The following is a 27808-nucleotide window of genomic DNA, read 5'->3' as shown; positions in this document are numbered from 1 at the left end:
GAAAGTGGAGCTGATCTCAGACAGCCGTTCCACCTCTGACATTGAGGATCTGGTATGGACCTCTTCCTTCATATATTGTATTTTTAATTTTCTCTAAGAGTCTGACCCCATAATAGAGAGGTTGGATAACTGCCCTAGAATCATGCAACTCAGAGCTGGTAGAGCAAAGACTTGAACCTACGTTTGGTTATAAATTCCATGTTTTTCCATTAGTCATCTTCCAAAGGCAAGATTGAATTCAGGAGAAAGAATCCGGGCTACTGGGAAGCTACTCTTCCGCATTTCTAGCTTCTCTAACCACAGTAGTTTTCTGCTCAAATCATGGAGTATATTCTGGGAGGCTTCAAGAAGGTAGGTCATCTGTGAGAGTGAAATAAAATAATCTGGTAGAAGCCAGTTCTTTTCTGGAATCCAAACTCCTGAGGGGGAAGTCCCTGCTAAAAGATGCCTTTCTCAGTGTTCTCATGGCTGGTTGAAAACCAACAGCATCTTCCATGAAATGTCTATTTACAGAACTAGAAATACATGCCAAGAGATTAAACTTGAAATAAGTCAGGTGCCATTGGAACATGAGCGTAAGTACACAGAGGATTCCTCATTTTCTGCCTGATAACGCTCACTTTTCTTTCAAGAACGAAGTCAGGGCTTCCCTGGTGGCGCAGTGGTTGAGAGTCCGCCTGCCGATGCAGGGGACACGGGTTCGTGCCCCGGTCCGGGAGGATCCCACATGCCGCGGAGCGGCTGGGCCCGTGAGCCACGGCCGCTGAGCCTGCGCGTCCGGAGCCTGTGCTCCGCAACGGGAGAGGCCACAACAGTGAGAGGCCCGCGTACCGCAAAACAAAAACAAAAAACAAAAAAAAGAATGAAGTCAGACATGATTGCTCTGAGAAGCATCCCTTTATTCGTCCCCTCCTGGCTGAGTCCGAGGTTCCCCCTCCGTACTGCCACACCCCCTGAGCACAACTCTCTGGGGGACCCTATTACAACGTGTTGCCCACCAACCCACCTCCCTCCCTTTCTGCACTGCGAGCGATCTGACGGAAGACACTGGATTTCACCTCTGAGTTCTCGGTGTCTAGCACAGTGCCGGATGCAGAATGAGTGTTCATTTGTACTGTGTGTGTATGTGTGTGTGTAAGAGACAGGGGGCAGGGGTGGTGAGAGGAACCTGGAAAAGTGGAAGAGGAGAGGAGAGGAGGAGAGGGAAAGAGGGAAAATGCAGAAGAAAAGAGAGGAGAAAAAGCAGAGAGAAAGTTAAAAATACATGGATCCAGCGGAACCACCGTGAGATGGATCTGGTTCCACACTACATTAATTACCTGGATCCCACAAGTTCCCCTAATAAGGGGAGCATGGATGGTGTTTTAGATCCTTGAGTACAAGCTTCAACTCACATACTACATCCCATAGCTCTTAAAATATACGAGTATCCCCCTTTCTCCAGTGATGGTTACTCAAGTAAATGGTTGCAGGCTTTTGGAGCAAGTCTGGGAAATCCCACTGGATATATTGGGCTGGCCAAAAAGTTCGTTCGGGTTTTTCTAGAGGACGGTACAGAAAACCCCGAACGAACTTTCTGGCCAGTCCAAATACTTGTCGTGGCATCACAGGGCCCTACTTCTGGTGCCTCAGGTTCTTACATCTGATGACGCTGGGACTGAGAGCCGGGTCCAATCTGAAGACTGGGCAAAGGGATCGTGACTTCTCTGGGGTTGCTGGTCTGAGCCTTCTTCTCATTCATTCTTGATTTCTTTCAATTACGTACGCTAAGCAGTACTCTTGTTACCCTTATCTCTTGCCCCATGAACACCATGTTCTATCTGCTATACGCAAAGGTCCATGCAGTTCAGGCTCCACCTGTGTGTCATTTCGACCTTGCTGACTAACAGGGCAAGTATGCACAGTCTGCATCTGACAGTTAAGTGCTGCCTCATGGCCTCTGCTACTCTGGTTACCTGTATACCTTGGCCACTAGGATGCCCAGTTCTGTAACAGCATCTCCTAACAACAGCCTCAGCTGATGTCCTCCTTAGCCATGCATTTTTATCATCTCGCTAACAAGCAAAGGGTCCTCCAGGCCTCCCTCCCAAAGAACACGGTCAATTGTGGATTTTTCAGTCTTATATAACAGCCCCGTAATAGCATTTCCACTTTTCTAAACCTCTGATCCCTTCCTTCAGAGTCTCGCAAGGCAATTTTTGGCATCTCTACTTAATTTAACGAAGGCTGGTACTTTCTTCAAAATTCCACGAGTCAGCAAATAGCTTACAGGAGACCCACTTCCCAGGACCCTTGCCAAGGTGTTAATCCTGCATGATGGCAGACTGTCTCCATTTCAACACACTCTCCCTGATTTAGCTTTGCATTCCAACCACCCTCTGATTCACCTCCCTCTAGATCCACTCCCAAGCAGGCTCTCCCAGTGCCTGCCAGAGTGCGTTAGGCGGTTCCTGCAGCAGCTTTGATGTATGCTATCTCTTTTCTGTTAGCAGCCTTAGCACATTTGTGGCCTTGGGAACAACAGAAAATAAATTTGGGAGAAAGGGTAGTAAAAATATTGTTTCACCAAGACAAGACTGTCTCAGCAACAACTGTTTGAGAACAATGACCAGGGGACAGGGAAACTATTCCCCATACAAACACAGCTATCTGGTCAACAGAGTCAGGAAGGGTTGTGATAGCACTGGAGGATTTTTAAATACTTCACAAATATAAAGTATTAAGGCAATTACTGTCTTGTGTTAAATCCAAATAATGCATACACCCAGTCTAGAAATCCTAAGGCCAAGACAGCGGCCCACCACTAAAGAAACCTGAAGCATGTGGTTCACTAAAGGCAACAAAATACCCCCAATCCAAATCAGCTTCCTCATCAGGTTGACTGAACCCCTCAAACTTACAGGTGGGCCCCCCCAAAAAGGTTTGTCCATATTGAGGGATAAATACCATTAACCTGTGGTCTCGACTGTCCTATATACAACGCACAGAATTTAATTTAAAAACTTATGAAGGACTTCCCTGGAGGCGCAGTGGTTAAGAATCCGCCTGCCAATGCAGGGGACACGGGTTCGAGCCCTGGTCCGGGAAGATCCCACATGCCGCGGAGCAACGAAGCCCGTGCGCCGCAACTCCTGAGCCTGCGCTCTAGAGCCCGCGAACCACAACTACTGAACCCACGTGCCACAACTACTGAGCCTGCGCGCCTAGAGCCCGTGCTCCGCAACGAGAAGCCAGCACAATGAGAAGCCCGCGCACCACGACGAACAGCAGCCCCCCGCTCACCACAACTAGAGAAAGCCCACGCACAGCAACAAACACCCAATGCAGCCAAATACATAAATAAAATAATTTAAAATAAATAAATAAAATTAAAATGGACAGGAGCTTTGAATTTTAACAAATGACTGTCTAATGTCTGTTGAACTGATAATAAGAATGCCCTCTTCATCAACCACCCTTGCCCTATTTTTAACTAGCCATTAAAAATCAAAGAAATGTGGATTCTAACCTCAGAGTTCTCCATCTGTGAGAGAAAGGAAAAGTACAATTAATTCTAACACAATGCCCCAAGAGCCCAGAAGAGAAATACTGATTCTTGGGCTGCAGCTGAGCAGTGTTTTCTGACCCAGTAATGGATAAAGGAGACATGGTTGAGAGAAAAAAACTAGTTGGTCAAACCAATGGCAGAACTGGCAACAGAATCTGGTTTTTCAAACTTCTTTTCCACCTCTCCATCCTCGGAAATTCTCCTGTCCAGATCAAAGTTGGATAAATTAAAAGTTGGAATCTCCAGGATCTGAAGTCACTCAGTATAGACTCCTCTAGCCCCTTATTAAATGTATATCCATCAAGTTCCCATCAAATTTATAGACTTGTAATGGCAATAATTCTAGTAACTCCTTCGTAACAGTCACTGTATGTTTACATTCCTCCCTTGAAAGGAACACATACTGTTAGAAAGTAACTACAGATTCAGTGTCACTTTTAAAAATCTACATTTCAGTTATCACAATAGTATTCACAAACACTTGAAAGACAGCAAGTAACACATATGCAAGCAATATTTTCATTCAGTCTACTTGCAATGTTAGTGCAAGGAAATGGGAACAACTGATCTGATCCTTAGTCTACATAAAGTCAGTCAGTCTACATAAAGTCACTTGATGTAAGGTCGTTTAACTGAAGGCAACACCCTTCTCACTCCAAAGAAGTAGCTTACACTGGAACATAATTACCAGCAGGTAGGATGACATTGTTTATAACATGCAGAGCTAGTTATATATATATATATATATATATATATATTCATTCTAGGAATCTTTATTTTTGCATTTTATATTTAGGTCTATGAGCCATTTTGAACCTTGTGAAAGTGTAAGCTCAATGTCTAGATTCTTTTCTGTCTCTTCACGTGACAATGATTTTCTTTTAATTTTATATTGGAGTACAGTTGATTTACAACGTTGCATTAGTTTCAGGTGTAGTGCATAGTGATTCAGTTATACATATATCTATTCTTTTTCAAATTCTTTTCCCATTTAGGTTATTACAGAACGTGGAGCAGAGTTCCCTGTGCTCTACAGTAGGTCCTTGTTGGTTATCTATGTTAAATATAGCAGTGTGTACATGTCAATTCCAAACTCCCAATCTATCCGTCCCCACCCAGAGCTAATTTAAATATAGGTAGAATCAGGGGCAGGATTTCCTGACACCTCCCCCATCTTCCCTTAATTTGTCTGACATTCCAGCCCCAGAGATACTGTCCTCCCAGTAAGCAACCATTAGAAACACAAGGTTCTGGATAGCTAGCACAAGAGCCCATTGTCACACATGGAAATCCCAGCGGGAAATAAAAGTAGGTTTATTCCCATCAGCTGAGAGGACTAGGGAGCAAGAAATCAAGGGTATGGAAGTTCTGATGAAGGAAGATAAAGGAATCAAATCATTATCATAGAAAAGTCAGGCCTGGGTCCTAGAATGACCAGTGGTACCATGAACGTCCTGCATATATGGGATTTTAGGAGTTAGGTGAAGTGCAAAACTTTCTAAGCCCAAGTTGGAAAATTTTGAGTGTTGCCTATGGAGAACCATGTTCGTATCAATCTAGTTTCACCAAATCTTTCAGTTTTAAATTTCCTGATGTAAATAGGGTCCTTGCAACCATGCCTGATGAATACAGAAGAAAAGTGATAGTGACCCAGTAGTCTGCCGACAAATATTTAATCACTGGCTCCCCAGCTGTAGCATTTGCTGACTTGCAGCACTCACCAGCTTCCACGGTGTCAGCTTCACTCGCATCGTGTCTAGTTCCAAGCTACCAACGTGACATCACTGAGTCTGGAGATGGGAAGAGATTCTCACCATTATACAGTATTTCTTTCTTTCTTTTTTTTTGATTTTTAAAAAAATTCTTTATTGGAGTATAATAGCTTTACAATGGTGTGTTAGTTTCTGCTGTACAACAAAGGGAATCAGCTCTATGTACACATATATCCCCGTATCTCCTGTTTCTTGAGCCTCCCTCCCACCCTCTCTATCCCACCCCTCTAGGTGGTCACAAAGCATCGAGCTGATCTCCCTGTGCTACGTGGCAGCTTCCCACTCTACTATACACAGTATTTCTACCATACTGACACAAGTGACACAACTTCAGTGGAACAGACCAAAGTAAAATGCAGTAAAATAATTAAGAGTTTTGAGTTTTGATTACCTTTGTCTTTAACAATCTGTTTGATTGTAAGTGCCTATTATTTAATTTTTGATAATGACTATGTTTAATTCCTGAAAAGTTAACAATCAATTTCCAGCAGGGCTCCAGGCCATCAATGTGGTATTCCGCCTAGGGTTTTTCCCTCAGATCCTGTTCTGCATTCAACCCAGCATCTTTGTCATTCTCCTTCCCTTGAGTTAGACAAGCATCAAATGCTATGGAAGGAAACCTCACGGAATTGCCCTTTAAAAGAACTATTCTCAAGCTCTCTATGAACTTACTTAGGTCATTTTCAAAATTTAAGGCAATGAAATTCCAGCACTGACCGTAAATAATACCTTTGTGAATACAGTAGAGTTGCCCTAGCATGCAAAGGTTTCCACATCAATACCCTCTGTACCCACTATAAAATTTGTCATCTTGTGATTCCAGTGAGTGGAGCATCTTTCAGAGGACACTTGCAAACCCCCAAGGGACCTGGATTTGATTAGTAAAGATACCCAGGACCACTCTCCAGAGAGCATTCATTAATTCCATCTCCCAGGACTTGCACTGCCTACACAATGTGCCGTTTTTATTTCCACGTTACTTTATATATTAAGTTGTCTTTCTCTGGAATTCACTTTTCCCATTCTTGGCCTGTGAAATTGCTCTATACTTCAAAGCTTGAATCGAATGACACCACGTTTGAGAAGACTCAATGTAACCAACTCCCTCCCTGTATTCCCAGAGTGCTCTGCATATCCTAGTAACTAACACAGAGTTTAGTCTTCCCACACTAAATCCTCAGCTCTTCAAGTTAGGCGTCGTGCCTTCTCTACCTTTGTATCTCCTGTACCAACAACAGAGATGTTCAGCAAATGCCAGCCGTTTTTAGCAACGAGGTTTGTAGATGAATCTGGAATATGAGTGGGCGCTGTAAACGAAAACACGGAAGGCCATCTTAGTTGACAGTAATAGATGTATGGTAACCAAAGCGCAGGAAGAAGTTACCCCACTGCCCCTCTATCCTGGTGAGTTGTCTAAACCAGCACTAGTTGTTAAGACCCACATAACAGCAGGCACAAGAGGAAGCAATGTGGATAGTGAGAGGTCTAGAAAGTGTTCAGTGGCGACATTTCACTAGTAAATCTGAATATTTTATAGGGGAATATCTAGCTGCCTTCACTTATCTGCTGGTCTGCCTGTGTGAACCAAAATTGCGCAGTGGGTGAATGTTAAGAGGGAGTCACAGTGAGGCTGGATATAAGGGCTTCATCCTAAACATTAGCACACAGCAGCAAAGGGAGGGACCGCCTCACGGCTGTGAGGGCTCCATCTCTAGACTGGGTTCCAGCAGGGCTTCTGTGCGTGCTGCCGTGGGGATGCCTGAGCTCAGAGGAGGTGGGCCTGGATGACCTACACACTCCCCTGCAATTCCATGAGGCAGTGGTTTAGTTACATCATGACTCTAAACCTAGGGAGACTTTCGTACAGACACTCTTAGAACTGGGATCCCCATCTTCCTTCCAGCAAGCTGGAAAAGTAAGTTCAAATGACTTTCCAGGTTACGTCTATGCAGTTGCTTCATTTGACACTGTGTACACCGAGGGTCCCTGTCACATCCAGACAAGTGTGTGGAACCAAAGTACCTCCAGGTCATGTCCACGCAGGATTCTAACAGCAAGTAGGAAGCTGGACCATTAGGCTAAAGTCACTCAAGAAGTCTAAAGTCAAACTGGGATGAAAATCTTGGGGATCTAAGTCCTGGTTACAGTCTCCAGAAATAGCACCTGGGATAAAAGTCATTAAGAAAGGATGGCTCCGATAATAGCAAGTACACCCTCAAATCCCCTCTTCCAGTGCCCTTCACATGGTTGAGATTGGGACAAGGGCTTTTTATACAATTCCCTGATTGGAAATCCCACCAGCTAATTGTCTAGATCAGCACTTCTCAAATATTACGGTGCATTGTGAATCACCCTGGGGTCCTATTAAAAATGCAGATTCGGATCCAGCAGGTCTGGGATGGAGGCCCAGATTCTGCATTTCCAAAAAGCTCCCAGGAGATGCCAATGTGGTTCCAGGGATCATACTTTGAGTAGCAAGGGACCACAGGCAAGTTTTTAAAGAATGCCACGCCTGTGAGATGCTGACTATGACAGGGCAGTCACTGTGAAGGAATAAAGCATGTGATACCTTCTCCAAATCTGGCCAGAGACCCCACTCCTACAGGAACACTGTGAAAAACAGGCAAGAGACTGCTGTAGGCTGTTGGTTATTTTTAAATTTTTAGGCGGAAACGTGCAGAGATGAGAGTCACAGAAGAGAGTCTCTCAGGAGGAAAATCTGAGTGGATTTGTGTGCTGATTGAGAAGGAAGAAGCTGAAGGAAAGTGTTTGCATATCAGGAGGAGATAATTGCCTCCCATTTCGTTTTTCAGTTTTTCACAAAATTTGCAAGGAGGGTAAGTAATTAGTCCCTAGAAACTTAGAGGAAAGAAAGTTCTCAGGATGAAAAAAATGTTTTCCCAGCTAGCCTTTACTGCAGGATCAAACGTATCTGCCCACTTTTTTGGAGAGGCCCACAAATGGGAATGTGTCCCGTGGTAGTTTTTTTAAAAAAAAAAGTTTACTTGGAGACCAAGCTTCCAGGCAATAAGAGGAGACTCGGGCCTCCAGGCCACACACCCTGTAGGGGGATGCTTGCCCCTCCCACCACCTCCTTTCTTCACAGGCTTGGGTCTGTGGGGTGGTCCCCACACTGTGACTGTCCCCACTGCAAACGAGGACCAGGGCCTCTCTAGACACCTTGTAGGCGGAGCTAGGTCCCGATGTCAGAGGAAGTTTTGCACGTATTCTTTGTCCTGTTTTGCTAATCCCAGCCCAGTCCACATTCAATCTGGTATAAGAAATCAGCCACCAGAGCTATTCCCACTCACACCCTCCTTCCATGACTTCCTAAACCATTCCCAGATCTCCAAGGAATGCCTCCGCTCATCCACCCACAGCCCATTACCCACAGTACCCATCCTGTTCCACTTCCTCCTCACCAGCCTTCTATTGCCTCTGCCTTACCCCACAGGGCTGCTGGCAACCTCCTGACCAGGTGGCTTCCCGGAAACCCAACCTCAGAGGGCCCTCCCTCTGGGCCACGCATCTAAGGTTCTGTGGGAGAAGCCAAGTGCTAGCCCTTGAGAAGACGATGGTAGCAAGTCTGGGGTCAATGATCCAGCTCTCCCCTCTTCCCTGAGTGCATAGGAAGGATTGAAAAAAAAGAAAGAAAAAAAAGAATAAATCGCATGCCCTTCTTTCTAGGCATGGGGCCCTCATGACCTTGCTGTATATGGGGATTGAGAAAGTGGCCCCCAGAGAGTCATTTCTCTTTAAAGGTAAGAAGTCTGGGGCCAGGAGGGCGTAGTGGGCAGCCTGGGTGTGAATGCTGCCTCTACTCCAGGAGCAATCCCACATGGGGGTCCCAACAAAAGGCACTTTGTTATTTCTGTTTGGAGGATGCCAGGCCTCTCTGCTCTTCTCCAAGAATCTCCCACTTTCAGAATCCCATCCTAGACTCTGAAGCCAGTTCCTAGGAAAAGAACACCCCCCCCCCCCACCAAAAATCTGCACACAAAGAAACATAAAGGAATGTGAACAAAACCGTAGAGCAGGACCAGGGAGGGGAGATTTTAATAGCACATTTCATAATCATAGCTACATTTACTGAGTTCTTAGTACATACAAGACCCTGTGCTAAGAGCTTCATTTGGATTATCTTTTTTTTTTTTTTGTGGTATGTGGGCCTCTCACGCTGCAGAGCACAGGCTCTGGACGCGCAGGCTCAGCGGCCATGGCTCACGGGCCCAAGCGCTCCACGGCATGTGGGATCTTCCCGGACCGGGGCACGAACCCGTGTCCCCTGCATCGGCAGGCGGACTCTCAACCACTGCGCCACCAGGGAAGCCCGAATCACACATTTTTGAAATAGCTTACACCCCTGACTGTAGAGACACTCTACTCTTAATTGTCCGATAACTCTTGAGGTATTTTTTGGCTGGCTCCTTCTCTAGCTCCTTGTCTTTCCACTGTTTTCTAAATACGAATGTCCCCGCATCTCTCTTCTCATCCTTCTTTTCTCTCTCTAGTCTCTCCTTCAGAAAACTCACCTTCTCCCTTAACGAGAGCAATCTTGAAAATGTAAAAGAGACTCTGCCTTTTTGTTCTCAGCCCACATCTCACACTACCACATACACAACATGTGTAAAAAGTACACACATAACCCTCTCCTCCCCCAAAGTCAATATCCTGTTCATGGCCTCCCAAACCCCCAGTTATCCAGGCTTGAAACCTGGGAGGTATTTCTTTTTTTGTTGTTGTTTTGTTTTGTTTTTCTAAATTTATTTATTTTATTTATTTTTGGCTGTGTTGGGTCTTCGTTGCTGTGCACGGGCTTTCTCTAGTTGTGGCGAGCGGGGGCTACTCTTCGTTGCAGTACGCGAGCTTCTCACTGCAGTGGCTTCTCTTGTTGTAGAGCACAGGCTCTAGGCACACAGGCTCAGTAGTTGTGGCGCACGGGCTTAGTGCTCCGCAGCATGTGGGATCTTCCTGGGCCAGGAGTTGAACCCGTGTTCCCTGTATTGGCAGATGAATTCTTAACCACTGTGCCACCAGGGAAGTCCCTGGGAGGCATTTCTGAGTTCTCCTTCTTTCTTCTAAACCACTTGGAATTGTTATCCTTAGAAATACATTTTTTCTCATCCTGTCCCCTTTCTTTTTTCATAGCCACCAACTAGGTTCAAGGATTCACTTCCTCTTAATCATCATAACAGCATTCTTAATGGCTTTCTTATTTGTACATTTCTGTATATGTATTTGTACATTTCTGTATTGGATCCAACCTATCCATATACTGCTGTTATATTTATTTTTCTAAAGTATTATGTCCATAGGCTGTTTTTTTTTAATAATCTGAGGCAATGTTATTCCATTTATACATTACTTTCAACGTCATCTACCTTCATACAGAAAAAGACTACAAGGACACATTTTAAAATATTAACAATGAGAGGATATGGGGATATATGTATATGTATAGCTGATTCACTTTGTTATACAGCAGAAACTAACATAACATTGTAAAGCAATTATACTCCAAAAAAGATGTTAAAACAAAAAAAATATTAACAATGGCTATCTCTAGGTGTGGATTATAGGCATTTAAATGTTTTCATATGTATATATATCTTGTGTTTCAAATTCTTTTTATTTGAACACATGTTATTTCAGTATCAGAAAAAAAAATGTTTTTAAACAACATCTATTCCCTCCCTTGTCTATAAATCAAGCACAAACTCTCCCTGGCAATCCCAGCTTTCTACAGCTCTACCCATCTACCCCTCCAGCCTAACATTCACCTCCTTCTTACTGCATGATTTGTGCTTCCACCAAGCTGGACCACTCGCTATTCTCCAAATATTAAGTCCACCCTCTGCTTGCACACCCTTTCCTTACTCTTCCCTATGCTCAGAATACCCTGTCCTGCCATCTCTGCCTGGAAGATTCTTACCCACACTTCAAACGTCTCTCCTTTATGAAGCTTCACCCTCTACCCAGATGTGAACTTGTCCTGCCGGGAGTTCTCAATGAGGGAAGTTAGCATGTTCCGCCTTGCATGATAATTTTTCTTGTGCCCGTCTCATCCCAAACAGTAGATTCCTCATTTCTCAGTGGCAGGCCTCTCTTTTCATCTTTATAGCCCTCACAACACCCTGCTGCAACGTGTCTTACAAAGTGTAAGGACTTCATAAATTTTGGTTAAACAAATGCATGCGTACATCTGTTGGGTTTTCATTCCTAGTCCTGAGAAGAAAAGTCTTGCCAAATGGAAACTCACGTTTTCTTTCATGATTATTTGAATGTGTGCATTACAGACTTTAATAGCTGGTAAGGGGGCAAGCATGGCCTGACAATTTCTTATCAGAAAGATACGATGAGACCAGATGTGTTTCAGAATCCAATCCCAGAAGGGTCTGGGTACACCCTGTAATCAAATACGCTACTATTTCTGCAGCAAAATACACGAATATGCACACACTAAATGGAATAAAGGCAGCAAATGGCCTCAAGTAAGTTCAGATCAGGTTTCACTACCTAGTTAGTTTGACCCAAAATTAGAAAAGAACTTTCAGTTGTCAAAGCATTTTTGATTACAGCATTGTAGATCAGGGGCTGTGAATGGTTAGACCTCATTCACTGAGTGCCCACCACATACTGGTTCCTACACCGCAAAACGACTGTGAAGGTTGCCATCTCCATATCACAGGTGATAAAAACCAAGACTCAAGATGTTTAAGGATCTCCACCCCAAGTCATATAGTTAATAAATGTACAGCTGGGATTTGAACCCAGAGTCTTCTAACTCCAATACCTACTCATTTACAGTCATTAAAAAAAATGCCAAACGTGAAATCTTCCCCATTTTCAAACAGTGCCATACCGATCTCTGAACACAGGATTCAAAGTCTATTGCTTAGGTCTGCAAACGGGGAGAGTATTTAATAAATGGTAAATAAAGGAATGTACTAAAGAATAAATTCCCATGATCGGCTGTTGACCATCAGTGATGAGTAAGAGACAGTGATGGGGAGGAAACAGGGAGGGTGTCCCTTTCCTCAAAGAAAGGATCTAACTTGGGTCTCAGCCATTACTGTGGAACCAGTCAGAGGTCCAGCCCTGAGTGCTCTGTCACTCACGGGGAATCCACGACCGTCAGGCTTTCAGGGGGCTGCTGGCCCTCCACTTACCACTTCTCCAATTGTGATCTCACCCTACCCGGCCCCACACTGATGTGTGTCACATCCTGTGGGTGCTACAGATGCATGAGCAATAATGAGGAATTCAACGCATGGGCCCATTTTATGTTTCATTCACCATCACTGCAGTGATGGTGAATGAAAAGCAGTATCTTTCTTACCCGATAGGTTTCCATGACATCGCATCCGGAGGTTCAACGTTCTAAAACATCTGAAGTCCTGAAATCAGAGGTGAAAGAGTTAATTCAGGGGTGACCCTGGAGCCAGGAATACTGCATTCTTTGCAGCAGGCTTCACTCCACCTCACACTAGCCAGCATCCTTTTCAAACTGACCTCCTATTTATCCCCTCACCCCAATCCATCTTGTCTTCCTCCTGCCAACCTCTCTCCTGTCTTCTGGACTTTTCACCCTTAGACTTTCCTCTCCCTGTTTACGGTCTCACATCCCCTCTCAGCGTTGATGACTGGTGCCCCCTCTTTGTTCACGATGCGTGCCTGTCCCTTCATGTTCATTCAAGACTCTGAGCCACGGCCCCCCAGACTCCAACTCAGCAAACCGGAGCCAACAGTTCAGGACAAGCCCCCTGGAGTACGTTTTAGGACCCACTGTACTTGTTGAGTAATTTTTTTTTTTTTAACATTCAGGCAATGCTTTATTTAAATCACCAAAAATAAGGTTTTATAGGAAAGGAACTGTAACAAGCACATGTACAGCTGCAAATTTTCTTTTGCCATCAATATCAACTCCCTCTAAAATATTCTGGGACTACTTTCCAGTTTCCAAGCACAACTAATGTTTTATTGCTCAGCCTCATCACAAGAATGAAAACGGTTTGCAAAACAATTCTGTTTAATGCTAACGAATAACTAAAAAATGTGGTTCTGCTTTATAACAAAGTGAATCAACTATACATATACATATATCCCCATATCTCCTCCCTCTTGTGTCTCCCTCCACCCTCCCTACCCCACCCCTCCAGGTGGTCACAAAGCACCGAGCTGATCTCCCTGTGCTATGCGGCTGCTTCCCACTAGCTATCTACCTTACGTTTGGTAGTGTATATATGTCCATGCCACTCTCTCACTTCATCCCAGCTTACCCTTCCCCCTCCCCCCAAATCATTAATAAGCAATTTTGTAGCACATTTTACTTGTATCTAGAAGCTGTGAGTGATCCATCTGAGGCTAAAGAAATGGTGGTAGAGAGAGAATGAGGTGAGGTGGAGAAATTGGGAGAGTGGGGAATGTTTAAAGAAACTGGGTTTAGAAAGTCATCACAAGGAACACAAGAACAGCTGAATAAAGTGGAGGTACTGCGATAATCATCCCACAAGAAAAATATCAAAGATAGAACAAGGGAATAGATGAAGAAATACTACCAAAGAGATTCTGCTTTATGCTAAGGCAAGACATTTGGCAAATCAAATGTAAGTAACTGTTCTGAGTGCCCAGATTCTGAAGAGATGCTGCTCAAAAATCCAACGAAAAGTCTGAGGGCAAAGCTCATGGATGGATTTGCAGCTCCAGCAGGAAAAATGTACTTTTCTCACAGATTTGGCAGGAGGAGGAGGAGGCTAGAAAAAAGAGAGTGAAAGCAAGAGAGAGAAATAGCATCAACAGGTAAACAAGCTCTTCCTGAGCGTGAGAGTGAGTGATTTCCTGACTTAAAAAAAATGACCCCAAACCATGCTAAAGGGAGAATGAAATCAGGGAGTCCACCAGTGACTGTCTGTCTCTTCAAGCTCACACTTAGTGGAGGTGAGGCACCTGTAAGTAATCTCAACTGTATGTAATCTCTGCTTACATTTTCCTTAAGCTGTTTTGCCTGCGAGCAGATTCTGAGTTTGTTGCACTTCCTGGGGGTTGGTGGATGGTTAGATAAACCGTAAATAAGAGAAACGGAGAAAGTCAGGAATTACAGGACATTTGTTTTAGAAAAAGAATATCACCCTCTGATGTCATCCCCCTTCCTATTGTATAGGCAATAGAAAAATGTCCCAAAGCTGATGGGGTGAAAAATCTGCCTGGAAGAGAATCTTGAATTTGGGCCCGCTCAAGGAGAGTTTGGTCACTTTCTGGCCTCCTTGGAGGGGAATACTTGGTAGGTGGGTGAATGTGAAACCAAAGGGTAGTTATCAGATCCATTAAACTGTAACTTGCTTAATAAATAATGAGCTGGAACCTGCCTTCACTGATCAAGCTCGCTTTAACTGCTGCTACAAAAAGCCTTGCATGTCCTTCAAGCATCACGTAGCCTAAACAATAAGCTGTTTGTCCAAGTTGTTTTCCAGGAACTTGGAGTCAGCTGCGTCCAGTTCAAGTTTGGCCGGTTGAAGCTAGCTGGAACCACTGACCCTCCAACTGGGCATGCGTGGGTGCCTGTCTCGGTGACCTTTTGACTTTAGAGGGCCAACAATCCCACACTCAGAACACGCTAATGCCACCATTTTCTAAACATGCACCCTGTGAAGAATCCTGTAGCTTAGCTGCGCCTGCACAGAACGACCATTATGAAACTGAGTCCTATGACTAGTTTATAAGTAAAGCTAATGCCTGGATTTATACTCTTGTTCCGTTGTTCCTCTTTTGTTCCCTTTTGTCCTAGCCTGTGCCTGTTTGATCACGTTTGCCTAATCGTAAGGAGTAACGAATGTCAGGTGTCTTGAGACACAGCTTTCTGATACGCATCCCTGTTTATGTGCTGTTCTGAGTTATCTTTCAGAGTCAGGTGACCTTCACAGATTAAGTAGGGTCAGACCTCAGGTCATGGACCAGGAGACCGAAACCACGTAACAGATGTAGAAATAGCACAAGAAGGTGATTTATCACTAGCTTTTTTGTTCTTCCCCTTTAAAACCCCGGACGCAAAGACCAAAATGGAGTGGATCTGAGCCTCCCACTCCCTCACTTGGCGCCCTGCAATAAAATCCTTACTTTGCTGCAAACTCCTGCTGTCAAGACTGCAGCGCTCTGTGCCACGGGCATGTGAGCCCTTCGCTCGGTTTCCATTATCTCAAATTTTTCTTATTTCTAATCACTCTTCCCCACATTCTCCATGCCTCAGCTCTAGCCCATAAATATCATGAGCCCCTCACCTTCGGGGAGGAAGATTTGAGATTGGTTCTCCTGTCTTCTCACTTGGCTACCTCGTGAATAAACCCTTTCTCTGCTGCAAACCTCGGTGTCTCAGCATTTGACTTGCTGCACATCGAGCAAATGAAACTCGTCCAGTAACAAGTGTATGGTTGAGAATTCCCTTAGGAATTTGGGGGGCTTGGGGGATGGTGGAGATGGGCCCATAAGTGGATACAATATCTATGCTCTGTCTCTCGAGACTTATGACTCTCACTCTGTGTGGACTTAGAATCTAAAGAAATAAGTGGAAGCAATGATCTCCTCTGAGATGGAACACACGCTTCTTTTAACTTTTTATTTTCTATTGGAGTGTAGCCGATTAACAATGTTGTGATAGTTTCAGGGGCACAGCAAAGCGACTCAGCCATACGTATACATGTATACGTTCTCCCCCAGACCCCCCTCCCATCCAGGCTGCCACATAACATTGAGCATAGTTCCCTGCGCTATACAGTACGTCCTTGTTTGTTATCCTTTTTAAATATAGCAGTGATTTTTTTTTTAACTTAGGAATTTCCCACTTCCTTACCTTGCCTTTCACCCCTTACAGTCCTCAGGCATTCTTTCTCATGCTCACATCACAACAGGTCTTCTTTTGTCCCAATTTCCGAGCTCGGATAGCGCTCCTTTTCTCTACCTCCTTTCTATGTGCCCAAACTACCCAAGTCAAGACCAAGATGCGTAAGAGTAATGGTAGTTATGATGTCTAACAAGAGAAAAGAAAAACAGTTTCTTTTAGAAATAATTTGTGCTTTTTTCTTCTGATTACCAAAAGATAGAAATAAAAATTGCCTGTTATCCATCTACCCAAAGAAAATGAGAGTCACCATTTTGGAAAGTCATAGCTTTTGAACCAAATTCAAAATGCCAGGTCTGAGAAATCATCCCACAGCCCCTTGCACATGCATAGAAGACCTCTTCAGAGAACCAGGAAATTTCCCATCTCTGTCCTCATTCTCTGTTTATTAATCTATTTTTTCCAACTTTCAACATAGCACACTCTTTTTTCTAGGTTCAATTTATTGTTCTTCAGTTTTGCTTAATTACAAGTGTTGTATTAAAAAACAGAATATGTTTTCAGTTCAGTTTTAAGTTTATTTAGACCTAAGACTTTTTTTGGAAACTTCACCCCATTCTTCTCTGGGGAGGTGTGGTATAAATTAAAGAAGAAACGTACACACCTTTTTAGCAAATTTTTTCCTTTCATGAAATTTGGAATGCCTGTTTATTATTCCTCATTCTAATTTATTTCGTATTCTTTTGACAGTTCACCTAGCCAGATCGAGAACCATTTTTGGTTGGACTAGGAAAGCAACTCAGAAGATGTTACAGTAAAGAAGTGGCGTTGAAACTCTGCCACAGCTACTACAGATTATAGACTAAATTTCTTATCAACTTCCTCATCTTTCTTGCTGCTATCTCTAAATAAAATGATGCATCTGTAGGGGCCATACCCCCAAGCTTCAGCCTGCCTCACAAAACCCTGTAGTCCCTCTATCTTTCAGGTGCCTGGTTAGAAATAATGAATTGTGGAGTTAGAGAATGGTGGAATAGGACACAATCTGAATGGTCCAGCTAATTGACAGAATTATAATTTATAGACTTGACCTGTAACTTAAATACCCAGAGTTCTGAGTTCTTAATGACAACAATAAAAGCAAGTCATTGGAGTGGAGTTCAGGAAGAAGTCAACGGGGTTGAGAAGATCACTAGAGGCCAAGGTGTTGAATGGATTATCCACAAACATACTCATTACCTGGAATGATGGCATAACAGGGGGTGAGAAAGATAATTCCCAGCCAGATGCCAAAGTCTTCGCTGATGTCTGGGAGATCAACAGGTTACAGGGAGGAGTGATAAAGGGGAATATAATAAATGGAATTAGCCCCAAAGTAGCAGAGATAATCAAGTTGAAAAGACTAAACTCAGACATCATCTTTTCCAAGAAGAATGCACCGACTCCACCTCCACTTATTGTACTAAATGAATCTTTGAATGTCTGCATGGCACTCTGTGAAAATTTCTACTGTATTATATGCCAAGTGGTGTCCATTAGGTTACATCTCTCTTAGATTATGATCTTTCCTGGTAACTCGTACACAGAAGGGGCTGACTAAAAATTTGTTAAATTGAACTCTTCTACTATACTGTACTGCCCCCATCTAGTGTGATTAATTTTCACACCTCGCCTATTCCATGATGCTCAACCAAATTAGAATTAGCAGAGAGAACGTTGGATTGAGCATTATAGGTTGTTTATCACTGTAAATGTTAAAAAGCATGAGTGTTAAAGTCGGAGAGCCCTGGGTGGCTTTACAAAGCCAAATCCTGACTTTACAATGTAAGCAACCTCTTTGAGCCTCCATTCCCTTCTCTGTAGAAGTGGAGAAAATAAACACACCACAAGAATGTTGCATAAATTAAAAGTAATTTGCACTGTAATATGTATACAATTACCTAACAAGGTGCATTATATACAGTAGGGTCTTCTTTCTTTGTCTCTTTTTCTGTTTCCCTCTCTCTCTTCTCACACTCCTGAATTTGAGCATGGTCATGCGGCTTGCTTGGACCAGGCACATATGAATAGAAATGTCGTGACTCAATCATGGTGCACACATTTAAGAGACTCCATGTTCTATTCCCCTACCACATTAACTAAAGAAACATGTAATTGTATTGAGATGCACAAGGAAGGCACCTAGAATCTTGAGCCATATCCATACAGAAGATAGCTGCCCTGGACTCAGGGTAGATTTTACATAGTGAGAGACTTTGGGTGTGTTAATCCACTCCTATTTTTATTATGTTTGTTACTAGAGCATCATCCAGCCTATTATGTAATATACCTTTGAACTTTGCCTTTTCTGAAAGCTCCTCTATCCTTTTGGGAAGTAGCCCTATGTTAATTCTTTAGCATGAATAGTAGAGGACAGCTATCGGAAGAATCTTTTGCTGATAGCTATGGTGTTGCAACTGCATCTCTAAATATAATCTTATCGTTTTTAAAGTCCTCCTGTTTCTACTAGCAAAGATGCAGTGTTACCGCATATTGTTCTATTATGATTATGTTTCTAATTTAGCTTCCTTTTTCTATGAAAAAGAACGAGAACTGATGCTAGCTCCCTGACCAAAAAAATCAACCTGGAAAACACTACAGAAGAACTAAATGGACATATTAGAAATTTACTATTTTAGAAAAAATTTATTTTAATTTCTAAATAAAATAGTATGTATTTCTACTTATTATTTTAATATTGCTGAAATAATTTAATATGTATCGATATTGCATGTATTTCATTAAAATTAACAATCTGTTCATTTAATTAATATTTATTTAACAATTAGGTTTTTTTAGACATAAAAAAATAAAGAAACCAAAATAAAAAGCTCAGCAGATGAGCTCATCAGCAGAATGGAGGCAACAGAGGAACGAAGCAGCGAACTGGAAAACAGAACAAAAAAGGAAATGGACAGAAAAAAACTGAACAGAGCTGTGAGACACAGATAAAGCAGTGCTGAAAGGGAAATTTATAACACTAAAACGTACACACCAGAAAAGAGAAAAAGTCCTAAATCAATCATCTAAGCTCCCACCTTAAGAACCTAAAAGAAGAACCTGCTGTATAGCACAGGGAACTCCACTCCACTTCGCTGCACAGCAGAAACTAGCACAACATTGTAAAACAACTATACCCCAATTAAAAGAAAAATGTTTTTTGGAAAAAAAAAGAAAAAGAAAAAACTAAAAGTTTCATTTCCAGAATAAAGGACTCCTAAAACTCAACAACAAATAGACAAGACAATTAAAAATGAGCACACGACTTGAATAGACTCCTAAGTTTTATACTGTGTCTGGTTCTGAGTAGCAGGATGGAAAAAACAAAAAAAGAACCTAGAAAAAGAAAAGTAAAATAAACCCAAAGCAAAAGAAGAAATGAAATAATAAACCAAGAGCATAAATAAATAAAATTGAAAACAGAAAAGCAGTAGAGAACATCAATGAAAAGAAGATCTGGTTCTCTGAAAACATCAATAAAACTGGCAAATTTCTAAAAATGCAGACAATAAAAAGAGAAGACATAATTACCAGTATTAGGAACGAAGCAAGAGATATCACTATGGACACTGAAGACTTACAAGGATAGTAAGAAAATACTACGAACAACTCTACACACATAAATTTGACAATTTATACAAGATAGACCTCTTCCTCAAAAAGCACAAACTAGCACAACTCACACAATATAAAATAGGTGTGAATTCTGAATACCCAATTACTATTAAGGAAGTTGAAGTCATAATTTTAAAACTCTCCAAAAAGAAACTTTCAGGCCCAGATGGTTTAACTGGATAATTCTACCAAAAATTTAGAGAAGAATTAATATCAGTTCTATACAGCCTCATTCAGAAAGTAGACGGAAAGGGGATATGTCTCAATGCACTCTAGGAAGCTAATATTACCCTACTACTAAAACCAGGTAAAGACAGTGCAAGAAAACCACAAACTAATATCCTTCATGAACATATACTCAAAAATCCCTGACAAAATATTAGCAAAGAGAATTGAGCAATACGTAAAAAGAATTATCAAAATGACCAAGTGGGGATTATTCCAGTGATATCAGAGAGATTCAATATTCAAAAATCAATGTAACCTACCGCATTAACAAGCTAAAAAAGAAAAATTACATCAACCAGCGCAGAAAAAAGCATTTGACAAATTCAACACTCATTTATAATAAGAACTCTCAAAAAAATAGAAACAGAGGGGAAACTACCTCAACCTGATAAAGTGCATCTGCAGGAAAAAAACCTGTAGCTAACATTGTGTTTTATGGTGAAAGACTGAATGCTTTGCCCTTAAGACTGGGAATAAGGCACAGATGTCTGCTCTCATTACTCTTATTCAACATAGCACCAATACAAGTTCTAACCAATACAAAAAGGCAATAAAAGGCATTTATGTCATAAATGAATAAATTAAAATGCTCTTACTTGCAAATGACATATTTGTCTATGTACAACTCTTAAGAAATCTTCCCCCAAAGCCCACCTAGAACTAAAAAGTGAGTTCAGAGGTTGCAGGATACAAGATAAATATGCAAATATCAATTATATTTTATATGCTAGCAGTGAACACATAGAAGATACTGAAATTTAAAATCTAATACCATGTACAATTTCTTAAAAAAGTAAAATACATAGGTGTAATCTAACAAAATACATATAGGAATTGTATGCTGAAAACTACATAATACTGATGAAAAGAATCAAAAGATCTAAACAAATAGAAAGACAGGCATGTGAGTGGATGGGAAGTCTCAGCATAGTAAACATGTCAATTCTTCTCAACTTGGTATACAGATTTAGCACAACTCTTATCAAATTTCCAGCAAGATTTTTTATAGATATCAACAAGATTATTCTAAAATTTACATGGAAACGCAAAGGAATTAGAAAAGCACAAACAATTCTGGAAAAGAATAAAGTGGCAGGAAATGTTCTACCCAATTTCAAGACTTATTATATAGTTACAATAATCAAGGCTATGTGGTATTGGCATTCAAGTAGACACACAGATAAATGGAACAGAACAGATAACCCAGAAATAGATCCACACAAATATGTCCAACTGATTTTTCACAAAGGTGCAAAAGCAATTTAATGAAAGAAAGATAGCTTTTTCAACTAATTGTGCTGGAGCAATTGGACATTCATAGATTTAAAAAAAAAAAAAACCCTTAGAACCCTGACCCAAGTCACATACCTTGTACAAAAATTTACTCAAAATGGATCATAGACAAATATAAAACATAAAACTATAAAACTCATAGAAAAAAAGTATAGGAGAAAATTTTTTCAGGAGCTAGGGCTAGGCGTAAAGAGGCTTCAAACTTGACATGGAAAGCAAAATCCATAAAGAGAAAATTGGATAAATTGGACTTCATCGAAATTTATAATTTTACTCTGGAAACTAACCTGTTAAGAGGATGAAAAGTCAAACTCTAGACTAGAAAAAATATTTGCAAACTAAACATCCAAAGAAAGGCTATATCTAGAGTATATAAAGAGCTCTCAAACCCAACATTAGAAATACAAAAAAATCCAATTAGAGAGCTAGCAAAAGACAAGAAAAGGCATTTAATCAAAAAGGATATAAAGATAGAACAAAAAGCACATGAAAAGATGTTCAACATCATTAGCCACTGGGAAAACAGAATCACAATCAGATACAACCAACCCATCATAGATTTACTTATCAGAATATGTAAAATAAAAATAGTGACAACATTATATGCTGGTGAGGATGTGGTGAAACTGGATCACTCATACATTGCTGGCGGGAAGGTAGAAAGCTATAGCAATTATTGAATAAAATAAGGGTTACAGCACAAGAGTTACATTATAAGGGCTGAACACAAGCACTGTAATACCACAACAGTTGATCTGATAACCAGGTCACCTACTAAATGACTAACGGGCGTGATGTGCTGGACAAAGGGATGATTCACATCGTGTCAGATGGAGCAAAATTTGCTCACACTACTCAGAACAATGCATAATTTAAAACTTATAAACTGTTTATTTCTGGAATTTTCCACTTAATAGTTTTAGACCAACATGTCAACCACATAGGCCATGGGTAACAAATCATAGAAAGCAAAACTGTACGCAGGGGTTGGGGGTGGGGTTACTGTATGGTTTTTTAAGATGTTACCATTGGGCGAAACTGGGTTAAGAGTAAATGGGATCTTTCTGTACTATTTCTTATAAATTCTTGTGAATCTACTATTATCTGAAAATAAAAAATTTTAAAGAATAAAAGCACCTGCACACAAGGCATGATTATATGTTTTCCAAGAACAGAAAACAGAAACTGAGCAGATTACATCGTTTGCTGGTAGGAAAGGTGAGGAAAATGGGAATGAGAAATGAGGGTAAAGGATATACTTTGTTAATAGGGGAAAACGTTTTAAAATTTAAAAAAATACTCTTAATTCAGTTGGAGCTCATTAGTTGGTTCATATTCAGTTGGTTCAATTCAGTTGGTTCAGCTCATTAGAGGCTGACTTGCCAGTAGTGGACTGTAACACAAGACCTATAACTCTTTATTGAATGCATCCAAAGTCATAAATGATGGGTCACAGCCAAAAAAATATACTTCTATGAGGTTTATACGCTATCCGCAGAGTTCCAGATATACTCATAGGTATCACACAATTGGCTCAGATAGGTATGCAAAATATTGTTCCATTTTGGTTCCAGGTGTCAAGTATTTACACAACCACTGATGTAATTCGAGTCACTGTGTCGCTACAGAAACCATTAAGTTGGCAAGTTTCCCATGTTTGGGGCAGTATGTTAACTGGCTCATTTTAATTGTTTGGATAATTAATTTGTAAAGGCATACTGCCATTAAAGAACAAAACAGGTTCAGCCTAATAAATATTATTTTTTTAAAACTTTTTATTGAAGTATATAGTAGTTCTACAATGTGTTAATTTCTGCTCTACAGCAAAGTGATTCAGTTATACATATGTATACATTCTTTTTCATATTCTTTTCCATTATGGATTATCACAGGATATTGAAAATAGTTCCCTGTGCTATACAGTAGGACCTTGTTGTTTATAAACTAATCTTATTATTTTTATGTCTTAGTTCTCTTTTAAATTTTCTGTGAAAGCATTATGTTTAAAGACAGATGAGGACCATTTTCTGCTAAGGGTTTTTAGTAGATATTTTAAATAAGAAACTATGGGGAAATTCACTTGCAAGCTTCAGATCTGGAATTCCGGGAAGATTTTAGGTTTATCAATCCTTTTCCGCGTTTATGAGAAAACAAAAAGTTTAACAAACTCAGGCCCATTTGATCTTTAAGAATGTATTCAATTAGCAAGCTTCTATTCAGGAACTCTATATGCCAAGAACTACATTAGATACTGGTGAAAAATATAAATCAGACATAACCTCTATCCTTGAGCTCAAAATCGAGTAGAGAAGACAAGTAAACAGAAAATTATAATTTAATGTGGAAAGGAATAAAGATACGAGCAAAATCCTGGGTGAGTAAAAGTGAGCAAAGAGTGGGTTGTAACTTGTTCTGAGGGAGCCCAGCAGAAGTGATATTCAAACTGTTCTTTAAAAAGAAGTAAGTGTGAGTACAGAGAGGGAAAGGAAGTACATTTGAGATAGAGGACAGGTATATGCCAGGCTTGAAGACATGACAGGAAATGGCATCTTTCCCACCTGAGGTTCTAAATCAGAGTCCTAGTTACGGTTCTTCTGGTTGCAATGCAATCTAGGAAAAGACCTCAGCAAGGTGAGAAATCAGGCATCTCTGAGGGCTAGCCATCCTTCCCTCTCTACATCCCCCATGTCACTCTTTTGCTCCTCCAGCTACTCTTTCACCCTCTTCCCTTTCCTGACCAACTCCCTCTGAGTCTCTCTACCTGATAAATCTTCGTGACCATAAACTCGTATAAAGACCACCACGCCCCAATTTATCCTAACTTTCAGGTCAGTCATCCACCACTGGATGCCTTAAAACTGCTGAGAGAGAAAATCTAATTGGTCCAGTCTGTTTTCAGACATATCCACTGAACATGGTGGACAGTTCACCCAGCATCTCATATGGATAAAGGAGACATAGTCTCCCTTTCTATCCCTCCTTCAATATTGAGGTGCCTGGTTGATTCTTCTGGGTTCATGTTTCCATACGGAGGGGTAGCATAATTTCAGTGTTTTGCAAGCCTGGCTACATGTTACAACCAGTTCTAAGTTGTATTTTTTTTTTTTTTTTTTTTTTGCAGTACGCAGGCCTCTCACTGTTGTGGCCTCTCCCGTTGCGGAGCACAGGCTCCGGACGCGCAGGCTCAGCGGCCATGGCCCACGGGCCCAGCCGCTCCGCGGCATGTGGGATCTTCCCGGACCGGGGCACGAACCCGTGTCCCCTACATCGGCAGGTGGACTCTCAACCACTGCGCCACCAGGGAAGCCCTCCAAGTTGTATTTTAAAACTACTGATGGCCAAGGCGCTATCCCCAGAAAATCTGATGTCATTAATTGGTCATGGAGTGAGGCTCCCCAGGTGACTCTATTGCGTACTCACATCAAGAACCAGAACCTTAGTGCACTGTGGGAAAGGAGATGATCAGCTTCCTGGGTCAGCGACTAATGAAGTTCTTACAGCTTTGGTCATCGTCATCAGCCACATACCCAGATCCTCTTTGACAACTTCCAGCTGATCATCCCTTAGGCACAGAATTGCCAAAACCAGATAGTATTACCTCGAGGGAAGGAAGCAGCTCATTCACTCATACTTACATCTCTCCCTTCAGAAACGCAGACATGGCAGATTATAGAGTAGGGAGTAAGTGAATGGAGAAGACAGGACAGTGTGTGATAGGTTAAATTCTCAGTGGATTTCCTGTACTCTATTAACCGGTGGTGACATTAGCTATGTATATGGCTTATGCAGTGATCCCGGGGCAGCTGAGCTTGACAGGCAGCACCCTTCCTCCCTATGACCTCACCTCCCTCAGTATTTCTCCCTCTTTGGTGCAGAAACAGTTCCTTCAAGGCTCAGTGAGGGACATCTTTTTATCTCACTCTTCCCCAGCCCCTAACATAGTCATTAAATTAGAGAAACAGTCATCTCTCCGTATGGATTATCTGCCTGGTTGAAGAATACTATAGGGGGTGGGTATGTTTCCTGGGATGCCCCTCTCAGGAGTTTGAGAAACAGTTCCTCCTTCAGTAGCTACTGGGGTGACTCAGTCCTGTCCAGGCTATTCCAGGACCAGCAGTCACAAGGTTAATTTTCTGTCCCAAAGATTCATGTCTCCCAAATCACCCAAAAACAACACTGTAGGATTAACCCAATGTCCTAAGTGATTTAGCCCAATGTTTCTTGGCTTGGCCCAGCATCCGGATATCTATTCTGGTCTTGGACTTCCAGGGTCACATGTGGAAGTGAGGCAAAGCAGCAGAAAGACAGCTCTGGGGGTGCACAGAACTCACAGACCCATGTGCAGAAAGACACTGACTTCCAACAGAAACATCAATACACAGGTCCATGCACAGGCACATCAGACTGTGATCACCCACACTCAGCTAACACGTGAAGTCACACACACATGTACTAGAATATCATTCCCTACCCCCCATTCCATGACTCATTATCAACATTTGCACAGATGTGTGTCAGGGGAGAATATGGTAAGCAACTAAAGCTGTCTACTTCTCCTCCTGTCTCACCTCCTTAGCTATTATCCTACACATCCAGGGATGTGAGGCCTTTGCCTATGGAGAAGGAAGTGTAATTCCTTTAGGAGATGACCTAGTCAGTCCCATTGCTCTTCTCTCTATCTAGGGGAAGAAGGGGAGCTCCCCTCCTGGCATAGGAGAAGCCCAAGGGTGAACCCACATGGTGAAGGCAGGAAGTAGGGCTCAGACATTTTGATGAAAAGAAAGTTTTTTTTCTCAAATTCTTATCCCTGCCACTAGAGAAACATTGGCCACGGTGGAGGGCTGAGAATCCTAATTCAATACACCTCTCTCTTTCAGCCTTCTCCTCATATCCCTTTACTTGCCAGAGGGCATCTCTTTCATCCCTCTACTTCCAGGAGTTGGCAGTTGCCATGGTGATGAGAAAGCCTGCGCGCAGCAACCAAGACCCAACGCAGCCATAAATAAATAAATTAAATAAATAAGCACGACGGAGAAAAATAAAGTAAGGCAAAGGGTGAAGAGTCTGCAAGTGGCCATTTTAAAAAGGTTATGATGGAAGAGCTCCCAGAAAGTGAAACATTTGAGCAGAGTCAGCCAGCCATTCACACACCTAAGGGAGAGGTTGACATGTAGGACGGAGGCCCAGAAGCAAGCATTTGCTTTTGGATTGTTTAACGAAGAGCAAGAGGCCAAGGCAAATGAAGCAGAATAAGGAAGAGGAACAGCAATAGGTGTTGAGACTGGAAAATTTTGTAGTGACCAGATCTCCTAGGGCTTCCTAGGCCATGATAGGGGAGGGGAATTGACATTTACTCTACATATAATGGAAAGTCATCAGGAAAGGGTCTTGTTGTTGTTTTGAAGGGGTAGTGCACAATCTGACTTATTTTTTTTAAAGGATCACACTCTGGCTCCTACCCATAGAATAGAATATATGAGGGCAAAAGTGGAAGCAAGGAGAACTGTTAGCAAATGCTGTCCGGGAGACGGGTGCTTAGGGCTTGACTGAGGGGGTAGCATCAGAGATGGGAAATGTGATGGCATTCTAGGTACTTTTAAGGCAGAAACCACAGGATTTGCTGGTCGATTGGATGTGGGTTACAAGAGAAAAAGCACCATCAATGATGGCTCCAAACCACGTTCAGGACATTCAGAAGCTCGGTTTGTTTGGAACACAGATTCCGTCTATGGCACGTGCACATCCTGTTGATAACATCCAAGGCAGTTTGCCTGAAGGTGGGGTCCCTGTGTGTGACGGTGTTGGACAGTGGGGAGAAGCACACAAAAATACTTCCCTCATCTCCCTCCCTACATGTCTCAGTCTTGCTTCCACATGGCTTCCTCCAAGGTCAATAAAATCATGGAATAATCACGTCAAACTATTTCCTTAACAAACAATATATGTATTTGAAACGTAAGTACATTAGTCTCAATTTTAAAATGCCAAAGCCCTGCATACCCAGAGATTTTGATTCAGATCTCTAAGATGGTCCTCAATGTTTTTTTTTTTTTTAACTGCTCACTCAATTCTTACTCACATGGGGATTTGAGAACCTATGGTTTATTAAATTCTAATGCTCCAACTTCATTAGAGCTTCAGGCTAAATTGGTAACTAAAAACTCCTTAAAAACATCATCAGGGAAGAAGGGATTGAACCTCAGGGCAGGGTTATAATATCTTTAGGCTTGTTTTAGACCACGCTGGGAGATGTCCATCTTCCTGGCTATTTTTTTAGCTTTCAGGTTTCCCTCAAATTGCTGCTCCCTAAGAATATGACCCCCCACCCTAATCTATGTATTTTAGGTTTTCTATATCATTGGTAGCACATCAGAATCTCCTAGAGGTTTTTATCAAAATACCAAATTCCTACGTCATTTTACCAAACTCCCGAGTCAAAATCAATGTGTATGGAGTCCAGGAATCTGTTTTATGTTCAAAGAT

The 27808-nt window shown here is 41.8% G+C and overlaps 1 protein-coding gene across 1 annotated transcript in view; it reads right to left on the bottom strand.

Moving 5' to 3' along the window:
• Nucleotides 1-27808, bottom strand: part of KEL (Kell metallo-endopeptidase (Kell blood group)) — a 168570-nt gene that overhangs the window by 78740 nt on the left and 62022 nt on the right. Inside the window, exon 2 of the mRNA XM_089917290.1 lies at nucleotides 12659-12716. The gene's annotated coding sequence lies outside the window, so the exon portion shown is untranslated. The remainder of the gene's footprint in view (nucleotides 1-12658; nucleotides 12717-27808) is intronic.

The sequence above is a fragment of the Delphinapterus leucas genome, chromosome 9 (assembly GCF_059928025.1).
Source record: "Delphinapterus leucas isolate spDelLeu-1000000601 "Yukka" chromosome 9, BTC_Dleu_Yukka2, whole genome shotgun sequence".
Classification (NCBI taxonomy): domain Eukaryota; kingdom Metazoa; phylum Chordata; class Mammalia; order Artiodactyla; family Monodontidae; genus Delphinapterus; species Delphinapterus leucas.
The sequence above is the reverse complement of the archived record's forward strand: the minus strand, read 5'-3'. Positions and strand labels throughout refer to the sequence as shown.